General features: G+C 39.9%; 1 long non-coding RNA gene across 1 annotated transcript in view; it reads right to left on the bottom strand.

Moving 5' to 3' along the window:
* Window positions 1–8,869: 8,869 nt before the first annotated feature.
* LOC113459626 (uncharacterized) overlaps window positions 8,870–14,751 on the bottom strand; it is an 83,334-nt gene continuing 77,452 nt past the window's right edge. Inside the window, exons 3-4 of the long non-coding RNA XR_012578108.1 lie at window positions 12,802–12,943; window positions 8,870–12,336 (exon numbers count right to left, since the gene is read on the bottom strand). This is a non-coding gene — a long non-coding RNA (uncharacterized LOC113459626). The remainder of the gene's footprint in view (window positions 12,337–12,801; window positions 12,944–14,751) is intronic.

The raw sequence follows: 14,751 nt of genomic DNA, 5'->3' as shown, positions 1-14,751 counted from the left end.
ACAATTTTACCATAAGATGGAACAAGGCACAGGGTGGTTTTGAAGACTGTGATGGAGCAGAGTTGAGCTGAAGTTCCTAAATATTGACTGATTCTGAAAACAAGTTTCTGAAGCTCAAATTTTCAATTGCTTCTATTTATAGGGAATTTTGCTAAATTTCATTGGTAGTACAAGTATTTAAATACTAAGCACAAACATTTATATTGTAATTAATTGTATAATGAGGAAAGGAAAGTAAAAGAACTGGCCCATCTGTCCTTACTTAGACAATTGAGCATGCATTTTTTTCTGTTTATTCTTGTATATTTTAGTGCCAAACAGACAAGAGTATTTCACAAAAGTTTTCTTCATAATTTACCCTTTCTAAAGAAAAGTAGCCTCCCCATTCTGCAGGTGGCTGAACCAGAGACAGAATCATTGCATATTTGCCTTGCATTCAGACAGTGGAAACAGGAGCCAGGCTGCTTTCTCTGACACTGATGGGGAGCAGAATGAAATTCATTTCAGAAAACCAGTGCCAGAGAGCATGACAGGAGGGAATATAACAATTTTCCAGCTACTTCTGTTTACACTTGCATTGTGATCTGGGGCTAGTCTGTGCCTGGACAGGACTTGCAGGAAAGTTAATAAAATGTTTTTTTAAATGTGTTGGTAAAATTGCATTACCTCACTCAGGTGACTTAAAAAAAACATTATAATAGGCCTTAATTCTGTTTCTTTTAATTCTCTTTGCAATATAATGCGGTTTGCCTGATCCAATTTAAATCTACACCTTAAATTAGCTCAGCTTACCTTTCCTCAGCAACCCCACATTGCCAGGACCTAATTTTGTTTTCTAAGTCTTGAAGCTGTATTCCCCATGTAGGAAAGACCTAATCTTGTCTTCTAAGTCTTGAAGCCAAGCTCTATCATCTCTTCTCAGTGCAGCTGGGAGATTTCTTTTTTCTGTGCTTCCCAGATTGCTCCCAGCCCTGCCATCACACAGTTAATATAACGAGGTCTTTAAAAGGTCAATGATATTAACAGTTTTTTTGATACAGAGTTACTTAAAAAAACTGATGGTTAAAAAGAAGGTGTGAAAGAACAGGCTAAGATAATAGTTCACAGACTAAAAATGATGAAATGATGGACTAATTACAGCCTGCAAAATAAAAAAAAACATGACCAGCTGCGGGACTTGTGACAGTTTTATTAAGGTGAAGGGCTGAAGAGAGGGTGTGAACAGGGGCTTTTAAAAAATATTTTCCTGGCAGGAGGATGTGGAGGACCTGGATTTGCACTTGGTGGCAGTGCTCTCCTGCCCTGTCAGCAGCCTTGATGCCCATGCTGTGCTGCTGCCTGCAGAAGACATCGAGAGAGAGTGATGTCTCGCCGCAACCCAGGGCTCATAACCTGCCTAATATTGTTTTCTTAATTAATTTTAAATACTATTCCTTTACTCTGATAGAGCTCTCCTGCTTTAGAGCTTTCTTTGCTGTCCAAAGGACTCCCTAAAGAGAAAGGGAGGAAAGAAGTTTCTGGAAATGGGTGAAAATGTTTGTAAATATTGTAGGAATAGTTATCTCTGTTATCAAGAGTCCCTTAAGAGTAGGGATAGGGCAGAAGGAAAACAGTTGTTAGGTCTTAGGGACATACTTGGTATTTAATTTTTGCCTGGGAAAGCACTGACCTTCATGGACTGGCCCTATTTTTTGCTCTCTTCCTCCCCTTTCTTTCTCTTTTGTTTTCCTTCTTCCTTTTCCTTTCTCCTTCCTTCTTCCCAAGCAGGCTGCAAGGGAAATGCTGTACCTTCCCCACTCTCAGCTGGCACATGTTGAAAGTAAGGAAACAGACTAGCCTACGGCAAACACCCACGGTCAAGGCATTTGGACACCCACTGTCCTTCAGCTCTCCAAGAGGACAGCAGAACTGGTGCTTAAAGTCAGGTTAATTGCAAGGCTAGCTGTCAGTGACACTACCAGAAACCACAGATTGCTCAAATGAAGCTCTGGTCCTTCTGGGATTCACAAAATTATGAGGATTGTACTAGACATGATCTGTTGCCTCTCCATCAACAAGATATCCATAGCACCACAGGTGTTGAAGGGGAAATAAAATGTCTTTCAAATGTCCTGTGCCTGTATAATGGGAATTTATTTAGTGTCCTGACTGACTCTGCTGGTAATAGATGAGAGTCCTCTAGAACCTCTTTAGGATGGGCTCACTGATGATCTTGCAGCACATGATGACACAGACCTACTGACCACTCTGATCAAATAAAGTGGAATTAATGTGGTGTGGTCAAGTCTTACAATTTTATTCTGAATTTCATAGGATTAGATGTGCTTCTCAGTGCTTCAGTCTTCATTCACATGACATGCAGAGAAGCTAATTTCTCTTCTTTTTAAGGGAATGTGTGGTTTTCCTCTTTGTGTGGAACAGATCAAAAATGTGAAGACTGGAGGCTTTGATTATAGGAAGCAAACTCCCTCCATTTGCCCAGGAAAATGCAAGGCACTTTAGTGTCATGATTTTTGCAAGCCTTAGATGACCAGTAGTCAAGATTAGTGGAGTGGTCTGTGCTTCAGCTTTAGAGACCCGTTTTTGCATAACAAAATGAAATGTCTGAGACTCAGCAGCTGTTCCCTCAAGGTACATTGGTTGGTAATGCACTGTGGTGGAAAGAACTGCATAATCAGAAAGTAATATTGCTGGCATCAAAAAAAGAAAAGGTGAACCAAATCTGACCGTACAGGATGAAATACGAAGCTTTGAACAAATTACAGAGAATCTGGAGATGTCCTTATCAAAACAGCAGGAGAGGGAAATCATATGAATTTTTAAATAAACTTGTCCCTGAGAAGAAGGTGAAGTTCACCAGACCAGACACAGTGACCTCTGTACAGCAGACCTCTGTATTTACTCCAGTTCAGAGGTTGGTTATGCACCATGTGAGTTCATAGACCATTATAAGTGCAAAGGTTAAATACTCGGTGCTCAAATGGGCCCAAAGCACAGGAATCATCTCCACCATGACACACAGTGAAAGGTGAGGCTCATGTGGTTTCTGTGGCTGCCTGGAGCAGTTTGTTCAGCAGCAAACATTGTTCATGGATTTATCTATCAGCAGAGATGAGCCTCTTTGCTTTTATAGTTCAGTAGACCTCCCGATCGGCCCAGTCTCGGTAATGAACAAAGGCTGTGAAATAATTTGTATCCTCTATTAGGGACAAACAAGCAAGAACACCACTTAAGGAACCAATATAAATAATGAATGAGTAGAGAAATATGGCCCTTTCTGACAGAAATGATGCTGGTTTTAATTTGTGTTTATGGCACCTAAAGTAATGGGCACATGAAATATGCATGGAGAGAAAGAACCAGGAAAAAATCCCTGCAGAACCTCACCGCAATCCCCTGGACTCTGACCAAAACTTGCAATGGGGAAAATGTAATGAGGCAAAAAGAAAGCTCCTGTAGGAAGAGAAAATAATAAACACAGGAAAAATACAGTGCATATCTTTTTCTGGTGCCTGCTACACTACTAGAAAATCAAAACACTTTTTAGGAAATGAGCTCAAAATGTAAGATTGCCTAGTGAGACAGTCTTTAGCATTTGGTATAATGAAGTCAAATCTTTATGGAGGTAAAGATAGTGTTTCAGTGTTGCTTGTGTATAGAAAGTCTGTTTGAAATATATCAGTCTCTCTTTCAGGAGTCATTCAGAGTGATTCTCCTCTAAATTTAAGAATAGTATGCCATGACAGAGAATAAAATGAGAATGTAGCCCATCATTGTGAATGTTCCTCTGGAAAAAAAGGTTTAGTTTAGTTTTTTCTTTGAAGAACATTTTAGAAATTTGTAAATAAGGACTAAAATGATTTTAGCTTTCATAATTGAAATTACTTTTTCCTGAGCTTTTTAAAACTTAAAGAGTTTTCAGAGATGTTAATATGTCTGAATATAATGAGAAGGGCCCTGTGTTTTTCTGATTGAGGTGCTTAACAATAATGTCCCAAACCTGCAGTGATCAGAGATTACAGGATACTGGGTTGTGTCCTAAAACAAGAGTACAAACATTTTGTTTGAGCTTGACTGCAAAATCTGGTTTCCCAAAGTAGCACATATGATTTTCATCTCAGAAAACAATAGGTCAGCTCTTTCAGCAGTGCTTAGAATGGAATGGGATACAGGTGTTATATAATTGAATTTTAAATTTGCATTTTTCTAAATTAATTTTTCCACAAAAGTGAAATGTTATCATATATTTCATAACAGGGCTTCTGCATATTGTAAAAAGGCTTTCTCTTCACAATTGCCTAAAGCCATGTGGCTAGAAGTCTCCTGTACATATGTAACCTACGTATCAAAATCACATTTCCGAAGACGGTGTCTTATCCATCAAAATGTTTGAACTGGGTATGCATGGCCTGGTTTTGGTAGTAGAGGGACTACAGGGCTTCTGTGAGAAGCTCCATGTCCAATGGAGCAGAGCCAATCCCTGTTAGCTCCAAAGATATTTTCTGCTGACCAAGGCTGGGCCAATTAGAAACAGTGCCTCTGTGATAACAGATTTAAGAAGAAAGAAAAAAAAAGTTATTGTGCAGATGTAATTGTGGCCAAAGAAGGATGGGGTGAGAACATGTGAGAGAAACAACCTTGCAGACACCAGGGTCAGTGGAGAAGGAGGGGCAGGAGGTGTGCCAAGTGCCAGAGCTGAGGTTCCCCTGCAGCCCCTGGTGCAGCCCATGGTGAAGCAGCCCTGAACACTGCAGCCCATGGAAATCCATGGGAATGCAGAGATCCACCTGCATGCTGGAGCAGATGGATACCTAGAGAAAGTTGTGAGCCTGTGAAAGACCTGTGGAGAAAGGGGCCCAGTTCCCATGCTGGAGCAGCTTGTCCTTGGAGGACTGCGCCCTCTAAAACAGGCTGCAGCAGTTTTGGGAGGACTGTGTGTCCATGGGAGGGACTCACACTGCAGCAGGTCATTGACAGCTGCTGCTCATGAGATGGACCCATGTTGGAGAAGCTCATGGAGAGCTGTCTGCAATGGGAGGGACCCCATGGTGCAGCAGGGGAATGACTCTTGTTCCTGAGCAGTGGGAGAAGCCTGGGATGATGAACTGGCCATAACCCCCATTCCCTGTCTCCCTGTGCTGCTGGGGTAGGCGATACAGCTGGGAAGGAGGCCAGGGGGTTTGGGGGTGTGGAGGAGGAAGGTGGTTTTAGGAGCTTATTTTACTTTCATTTTCCTGCTCTGATTTTGTCAGTAATAAATTAACTTTGTATCTCTAAGCTGGTCATGTTTTGCCCGTGATGGCATTTGGTGCATGATCTCTCCCAGTCCTTACCTCAACCCATGAATCCTTAGTTATTTTTTAAATTAATCCCCAGGCGAGCTCTGGAGGGGAGTAAGAGAGTGGCTTTGCTGGGTGCCTGGCATCTGCCCAGTGTCAACGCACTACCATGTTATAGTTATGAATCCTGGAGAGGCTGTACTGAAAATGGTTAGTCCCATATGTAGTGAAAGGTAATAGCCCCTAGAAATATGAAAGTTTGCAGGAAAGAGAAAAGAACCCCACTCCATAACAAGAACAAAGTCAGAGACAAAATTTTCTAAGGGTTAGAACAGCAAAGGCGTAGATGTTCTGATTGTTGAGTATCCATCTCTGAGATGCTGGAAAAATGTCAGAGTGCAATTTCTGTCCAACATGACTTTGGCACACACAATTCTTCAGAATCATGGCATTAACAGGCATGTGGGCAGACGATGAAGAAGGAAGCTGCATGAGGTCCCTTTCAGTTCCACTGGTTCAGTGAACTAATGAAATGACACTATTGTTTGAGAGTTCGTGGAAGTATTGAAGTTGTGGTATTGCTCTAGCAATACTCATCAGCATTAATAGTACATCTCAGTTAGAAGGGTAGTGTGATATGCAATGTCCAGCTTCCAGGGTGTGTAGAGGTCTTTGTACAAATCCTTGGTACGTTTTCTTCTTCCTCGGTTGAAAGATTTTGTCCATGACAAAGGGAAAATAATCAGTCAAGGGTGAGCAGAGCTGTGCTGGAAGCAAAAGAGCACAGGTGAGAGAAAGGTTTAAGCGTTTAAGTGTTTAAGGGTTTCACTGAGAACTTTATCCTGGCAGGTGAAAGTGGAACAGTTCCTTTATGTTTTGTGTGCCTAAAAATGCATTTGAGAATGTGTCTATTCTTTTTTTCCCTCAAAGAGGTACCTTAAGTATTCACAAACTATTGTGTCATTTTTTTTCAGCTGAAAGTCCTCTGCATGTCCCATCTGAATCTGCTGAGAAGTCTAGCCACTCAAAACATTAATTTTTGAGATAATTTGCTGAAAAGAAAACAAAAAAGGAAGAAGGCCCATGACTCTAATGACAGAATGACAGAGTGACTCTAATGACAGAATAATTTTTCTACAAGAACTTCTCATAGATGTCACAAGAATTGACTGTTAATGCCTTTGGGTCAGATCATTGCATAATACAAGTAGGAATATACCTTTATGTAACTCAGTCTTTCTCTTTCAATTGATCCTTTAGAGATTCTCTATGAAATATCTCCATCTGCACAAAAAAAAGTTGTAAGGCTAAGGCCTTACAATGTCAAAATGTGCCAACAGGATACAGGCTGGGATCTTCAACGGGTGGAAGTCAGTCTATCTCCATGATTTAAATGATTTATATAGGCCTTAACTGGAATGAACTGTATATGCATTTCAGCAAGGACAAAGGATTTAAATTGTTTATATAGGCCTTAGCTGGCATGAACTGCATATGCATTTCAGAAAGGACAAAGGAATCATTCCTTCGCAAGGGCTTCCAGCTAGGTATTTCTCATTCTCACCTGTTCCTTTCTCCAAAACAGCCAACAAACCCCTATCTGTGGCATTCAGCAAGTACTGGATGACAAGAGCAGTAGCAGAAAAGCCTCAGCAAGCCTGAGACCCACTGAGTGGGTAAAGGAGGGCTGTACAGAAGTGCCCTTTCCAGGATTCTGATGGGAAGTACAAACAGCAAAACTGTTCTTTGGTTGGATGCTGACTTTTCACAGTGGATTTCCTGCTCAAAGGCCTTCTGAGCACAAGGCAGCATAAATGAAAACATACCAAACTACTGGTAGAAATGTACAAACCCCTTAGCTGTAATTCAGAAAGGTCTCTGTACAATGAGCAGGGATCAGACCTTACTATAGGAAATACATACACCATGTGCAAGTATACCAATTAATATCTCTTGGTCTGAAAAGTGAAACAAATATGTTACATTTTATTGTCCAGAAAACCAAACACTGTTCCCCAGCAGGTAACCTTTGTTGCATTGGGTTCTGCAGGAATCCTGATCTTCAAGCAAATATTGACAATTGTTTCTCAGCAAGCCCCAGGTTTACAGTAAAAGCAATAAAGCAAAATGACAGAAAGAAAGTCATGGCAAGATGGACATTGTTTTCAAAAGAAAAGTAGCTTTCTCTGTTCCAGGGCTTTTGCTTTATTTTCAGCTGTGCTGTATTGCAAAATGGTAGACTCAAGATAAAAGGCAGCATTCAGTGCCATAAGAACTTCTTTATGTTTGTTAGCAGCTAGTGATGAATTTGCAGAAACCTTCCAGAGCCTTTCCAAACAGGACCAGGTTTGTGCTAGATCTACTTTGAGAATTGTTGCAGTGCTACCTTGGTCCCATTCATGTACATTTAAAAAAAAGGTAATCTGGGATTCATACTGCTGGTCTGATAAGTGAGACATGCTTAAGAAGCCCTCCTATTAGACCTCTAGCTTTTCAAGTTGAACAACATCTTCAATAGCAATAAATTTCTGCTTTCCCACCCAACCCTTAATGGGTCATGAATTACTGAAGGTCTGTCTGTTTTGTGGTGCTGGAGTAATCCTGCCAAGAAGAGATTAATTCTGGAGGGCCAAGACTAGTGAGTGAGCTTCACAACATGTCCTACAATATCTGGAGTGGATTCCATTTTCTTGCACAAGATGAATAGGCAGCACTGTAGATTTTGTACTATTAATAAAAGTCAGCTTTGGTAGAAGGGTATGATGTCTGCAAATTCTTAAATATTAACAGGACTTTGCATTTCAAAAAAAATAAGAAACACCCCACCTATTTTGCAAATATATTTATTGGAAGAACTGCTTGACTAACTTTGAATTGTGCTTCAGATGAATACATTTCAGACAGAGCAAAGCAGGCTTGTAAAGCAACACCACAATCCCAATTATATCACGCCCAACTCTAAAATAAGCAGATTTTTCTTTGATAAGTCACTTAGATTATTTGAATGATGACCAGGGAAGTGAGTCTTCATGGAACAAATTACTTTTTCTATGCATCGTGAAGAAAAAATTTCCTGGAACGTGGGCAGGCCAAGAACTGAAATCCCTGATGATTGTTATTTGTTATGAAATATAATGCTTTGTGGTTCTTTAGAGGAGGGATTTTCTTGCCACAAAGACTGTTCTATATCAATAGTTATTTTAATAAAAACATGTCCAAATGCATTTGTTTAGCTGTTTTCTCTCTTTTATGGAGCAGGAAGTTTCAGAATATACGGGTTTTGAAAAGCCTATGTGGAAATTGCACCAAAAAGACATGCTTTGAAGTAATGGCATTCTTATATTTTATCATACTGAAATGCTGAGATAACAATTTGAAACACAAGGTTTGCTTCCATATGTTGATGCAACATATTTTTTTCCTTAAACATTTTATCTACCATCACAAAAAATCAGAACAGTAACCTCAGAAAATACCAGCACTGTACCCCAAAATATAAAATGCCTGCGTGATCCCATTATCACTCGGAAACTGTTACAGGGGAAAATATTAGCCACTGTCAGAGTTCATTAAAAAATCCTTCCTATTGGCTTTAATTCTTTATTAGTTGCCAGAAGAGGAAATTTTTCTTCATGATGTAATTTTTTTTTCATCACAGGGTAGAGACACCATAGTTCTTGCTTCTGTTGTGTACATAGAAAATTGAAAATGGAAAAACATCCAGAATCTGCTGAAGTTCTGCAATCTAATGGGGAAGGCTGACCTTTTGCATGCAGAATGGATATATCACAGAGAAGTTTCAGATCTGTGCCAACCCAGCACTGATTTTTTTCAGTTTGACTGCTGGTTGGCCATGAGCTACATCCAAACTGCCAAATTCTTTTCTCAAACAGGCCCAAGTGATTGGTGCTGACTCCATGCCACTGCAAAGATGTGAGGTGTGTGAACAGCTGATTTGATCATGTCTCCTCCCTAGAAACTTGCCTGGCATTAGGCAGCTTATGACTATCAAATATTTATTATATTGTCAAAGGACAAAGCCAGAACTAATTGATGTTTTCTATAGCAGAACCCAACACTGTAGGCTGTTTGATAAGCAGTGAGAGTTTCCTTGGCACTTCAAGGAATGGAGATTCTTAGCCAGGTCCTCTTCTTTTGCAAAATTCCCATTCATCTACACAAGATTGCCAAGACATGAGAAAATATTTGCTGTATATTCTACAAATTGGAAAGAGAGGCTTACTGTGCAGGCGAGCCTCCATCATTGGCCAGACAGTGCAGGGACAACCAGGTCTGGGAACAGGCACCAGAGATACTCTGGATGGCGTCTGTCAGTGCAGCCACAATAGGAGGGGAAGGGACACTTAGGACCCAAAACATTCTGAGCCAAGGTAGAAAGCATCCTCAACCTCTGGAGAAAGGATACTACCACAAACTCTGGCTTAGGGCTGGGAAGAAAAGTGTTTTCCTGTGGTTGTCATCATGTGATAGTACTTTTGATCCTGGGCAAGTCAGAGATCACACAGTAAGAAAAAAAGAAAAACACAACAACCCACAAACCCAAAACAAACAAACACACAAACAAAGAAAACTCCACCCCCACATTAAATTAAGGATCAGATTGTTCCTATTTTAGCTCAGTTGATTCATCCAACCAGGTTCTTCCAACAAGATTCCTGCACAAAGAACTTGGGGCATCTAAAGAGCTCAGAGCATCAGGTCTGGAAATGCTTAGTTAATATTTTGGCTCTTTCACTACCTTGTGCTGCTTCCAGCTGGCTAATTCACATTTCAGTGCCTCAGATGGTTCATCAGCAAGTCAGAGTGACAGCAGTATCCCCATAGAAGTAGTGATCAGGGAATAAAACCATGTTCCTAAATATGTAGATTATTAACAGTGAAAAAGAGTAAACACAAAGGAGAAAAATATGCTTATTTTAATGATGGAGTAGCTATGTAAAGGATTGTGATCTTGGCTAGTTAGGAAATATAGCTCCTAGTGACTTTGTGAGGTAAGGTTTTAAATTAGTTGCAAGTTGACAGCTGTTGGTAATAGTCACTGGGGTATGTATTTGTATAGCTGAAGATTATGGTAGATTACTTGTATTTGATGCCTATATTAAATGATATTTAAGGAGCAGGTTGACTGTAATGTGCAACAAAAAGGGTAGAGTTTGTTCTGTCCATGGGGATATAATTCTAAATCTGTGGCCAGCTATTATGAGGGGCTTTACAAAGCCATAAACAACTTAAAACTGCAGTTGAAGAGTTATTATTCTTGGTCATTACTATGTGAAAATTCATTGAAGGGTTGTTAGCACTATCCCTTACTCTTCAAGAAGGACCCCTGCCATCCTCGTAGACATAAATCTTTTCTAACCTCAACAACACTTTGGGATTGCTTGTGCCTTGGGCCAGACTTTTGCACGCAAAGGGTCTGGTTTTATTTTTGCATTGACCTCCATGGATGCTACATATGGCTTTGTTTCCTAGTATAACATTTTCCACAATGTAAAAATTACCTTAAAAAAGAAAAATGGTTTTGTTTTGCCATGGAGATAGGTATAAATATTAAAAGCAGGCACAGATAAAACAATAAACATTCAAAACTGAACTTTGAATTATCCTTTGTTTTGGAATACATTCTTCCAGCATGTGTGGATTTAGAGATATAGGACTTTCCCTTGGGACTGAAAACCCAGAGGATTTCCACAAGTCATCTGACCACATGGCACAGTGTATGCTGTTGAAATGCTTGCCTACACGGTGCTCTCAGAAAAGGTTTCCCTCTCTCTCTGACACAGACTTCAGTTGTTTTAGAAGAACTAAGATCTGTAATTCCTGGGATGATTTCTCTTGCAAAGAAATGATGGGCTGACTGACATCTGAGCACAGGGTCATGATTTAACAGACTTGCAGGTGTGTGCCACTTTGAGGAAATGTCAGGAAAGCACATGGACATTTGCCTCTCTCTGTGTGTGTGCTTATGTATGTGTGTATTTGTTTGTCCTGAATTGCTGTTGTGATGAATCTGGCGCCATCAAGAAAATCTTATCCTGATACTGAGCTGTTGTTTCAAAGCCTTTTCTTGGTTTGCACAGGGGAAGTTCCAACAGGTAACCATTGTGCTACTTGCCTGGACCTCTTCAGTGGGAATGCCTCTGAAGTTTTTTTTCCTGTGGGATGACCTGCAACAGGACTCTTGGTGTTCAAGCATGGCTTAAAGCCCAGCCATTCTGGGGGAAAGTATTTGGTTATAAGACCAGGTACCTGTAGCACAAGGGTAAAATATCAGTTTTATACCTTTCTTAAACATGAATGTTTTAATTCGGATTTGGAAGAATTACCTATATTTCTCAGTGTTATCGTGAAATTGAAGGTACAGCAGTGTGTACCAATATATGGATGCTACGTAGTAGCCTACATGGGGTAAATTGATATGCGCTCTTTAAAAACAGTTACATTTTTCTTTTTCCAGACAGAGCTGAAGACAAAAGAAATTAACAAAAAGTTCCTATGTTACTTTGTAGATTATTCCACTCCCCATACTTTTAAGAAGAGGTGATTCCAGAGGAAAAACCCCGTGTTCTAACGGTATGTCTAGTAGGACTGATTTTGATATCATGAGTGGTGTTATTTAAAAATATACTTCCCATTACCTCTATAAGTATTTATTTATTTACAATAATTCCTCACACACAAAGAGAACTAAGTCTGTTCCAGTATCTGGTCCACATGCTGTGTCCATTCTAAGCCAGTCTCTGCTTTTTTTTTTACACACAAGTTTGCAAGAGAAAAAAAGGTAGGAATAATTCACAATTTTGCTGGCCAAGAAAAGTCTCTCGTAATTCCCATAATTGGTTTCCAAACTTTATTTACCTAAGAAACCTGCTTTATTTTCCATACTGTGTGAATCAGAAGCCCTGAGTGTCATGGTTTAGTAATGCTGTTCCCCAATTTGGTGCCTTCTCCTGCCACACTGAGACTCCAAAGCAACTTTACTGCTCACTGGCTTCCCCTTCTCCCACTTCCACCTGAAGATGGCCAGAGAGGAGAACTGGAGACACAAAAGCAAAAACCACAGCCTGAGACAAGAATGATTTACAGGAAACTGCAATAAGATAAAACAATCAGTAACAGCAATAATATTCATAAGAAAGGCAAAAAAAAGGTGGAGAGCTCAAGCCAACAGCAGCCGCACCACCCAAACTGATCCCTTTGGTCAGGACTAATGTCACCTCGCCACTCCATCTGCCAGTCTTGCTCTGCTGGAAGAGGAATACCCTTTGTTCTCAGATGTGAAAGAAAGTCCCTTTCCCCAGCTCCTAGCAATAAGGTAAATGCTAAGGATTATCGTCAGCATCATAGCCACACCCAGACAGCTCCAGGCTCTGCTCTCTCACATCTATCTGGACCAAAACCAGTACAATGAAGCAGCAAGATTTTTGACATTCCCTTTGAGAGGAAACCACTGCAAAAGCACACATGAAGATTCACTGGGTGATTAGAAATTCTTACTTACTGCATGTCAGCTTATCTTTGACAAGGAACTGTGTTTTCATGTTAAAACAGTAGACAGGAATGAAGAGACTATCTGTTGCAGTTTATGGTCTCCGCTATAAGATTCCACTGTAACTTTTGCGAAGTTAGCTCTATTCTTCACCCTAAAATGTAGAAAACGTGACAGTAAGGCACCTTTTCCCTATATATGGAATATAGGGAATTGTTTGCCCATAAATGCCTTACAGGACATAAGAGGAGACTTCTGTATTTGCTGTTTCTGAGCTTCTTTAAATACATTTCTGGTTTGCCTGGAAACATCACTGCTGTCACTGTAGGCAGCACATGCTAAAATTTTTTAAGAGAGGCTGTATTTTAGGGCAGTTAGGTTCTTTTGGGATTTGACAGCATTAGACTGCTAGACTCTAATAACTTATAATTACATAACCTGTAAATTAGGAAAACATCCAGGGGTTTTCAGACTCTCTTGATGAATTTAATTACAATTTAAAATCTTTGTCAGATGAGTACAAAAAGGACTGTGCTGTGTAACACCCTTCTGCCCACTCAGTATTGTTACTCTGTGTTCAAGTATTGTACCTGAATCAGCAATTCCAAACACTTGAACTTTCCTGTGTCACCTAAAACCAAGCCCAGTTTGTTGAAGGTCCAAAGGACCCTCCTGGCAAGATACCAGCTAGTGAAAGAGGAGAAAAAAGAGAAGAAAAGAAAGAGCAAAAGGCTTTTAACTTGTGCCGCATATGATAATGATAGAGTGCCTTCAAAGAGCACTGGGGTTTTTGAAAATCACAGGAGTGCAAAGAGGTCACCCCTAGATATTTGAATTATTAACATATGTTTAACCATTAAAGAAAGATGTATTGATAGAATATCAATGCGATTAATTATTTAGTTACACAAAGTACGGCTTAGAAAACAAATTAAGTATTCCCCACAGTTTGGGAATGACAAACCTTGAATAAATGCATCATAAAAGGGTTTGTTACCACACGGCCTGGTAATAACAGATGATCTTGGTGTGTCATGGAAAATGTGTTTATGTTTGTTGTATTTATTTTGGTTACAAGATGAACCTTCATCAGCTGATCTGTGGTGAGATGGAATGGAGAAAGCCACAAGAAACAACTTTGTGCTTGAAGGGAAATGTAGCAGCTTTTCAGATTGTGGTTTTCAAACAATAGGTTTTTGACAGAAGTGTGTACAGCTGTTTGAGGAAGAAAGTCCTAATAAATAAATACCTAATAAATACCTTACACATGCTGTTTCCTGCGTCTCTAGTAAGTACTTCTCACTCTATTGCTAATGCAGATCCTGTGGTAAGATCACATCTCTCTCGTAGTCCTTGTTGACAGGAGAAAAATACTGTGCTCTTGGAACCTGTTGCTCTTTTTATTTTTTCTCAGCCATGGCAAATAAAATCTTGAATCATTGTATATCTACTTTGTAATACACTTGTCTCTGAAATTCCTTCAGATTTTGGTTCCAGTGTATGATTATCACATAGTTTCTTCAGTCATCAGTCAACTATTCAAATAATTCAAGCAGATTTTTTGCTATTAAGTCTGAAGGAGTACAAGATAAGTACTTTTTTCCATCTATGTGATACTAGAAACATTGAATTAGTAAGCATAGTTTTAGGGAAACATCCCAAGACTTGCCTTTATTTTATTTATGTATAGTTTGTGGCCACTTGGCTGAGTTAGGTGCCTGATACGCAGTGGTATTACTCATCAACAGTCCAGCTGTATACACTTTTCTACCTTTCATGCTGAAGGACTTGCAACAGCAGGTGAGGTTTATGTTGGTGTTTTCCATGCCTAGAGACAGACAGAACTAGTGTATGCTCTTTCCAAGGGATGCGAGAAAGGAGAGAGTCTGAAGCCAACTAGAGTGTCTGTGGCACAAGTGAGAACCAGGAAGGTTTGGGTACCTCTGAGTATAACCTCTGGAT

The sequence above is a fragment of the Zonotrichia albicollis genome, chromosome Z (assembly GCF_047830755.1).
Source record: "Zonotrichia albicollis isolate bZonAlb1 chromosome Z, bZonAlb1.hap1, whole genome shotgun sequence".
In the NCBI taxonomy this organism is placed as follows: Eukaryota; Metazoa; Chordata; class Aves; order Passeriformes; family Passerellidae; genus Zonotrichia; species Zonotrichia albicollis.
This window is presented reverse-complemented; position numbering and strand designations above follow the sequence as displayed.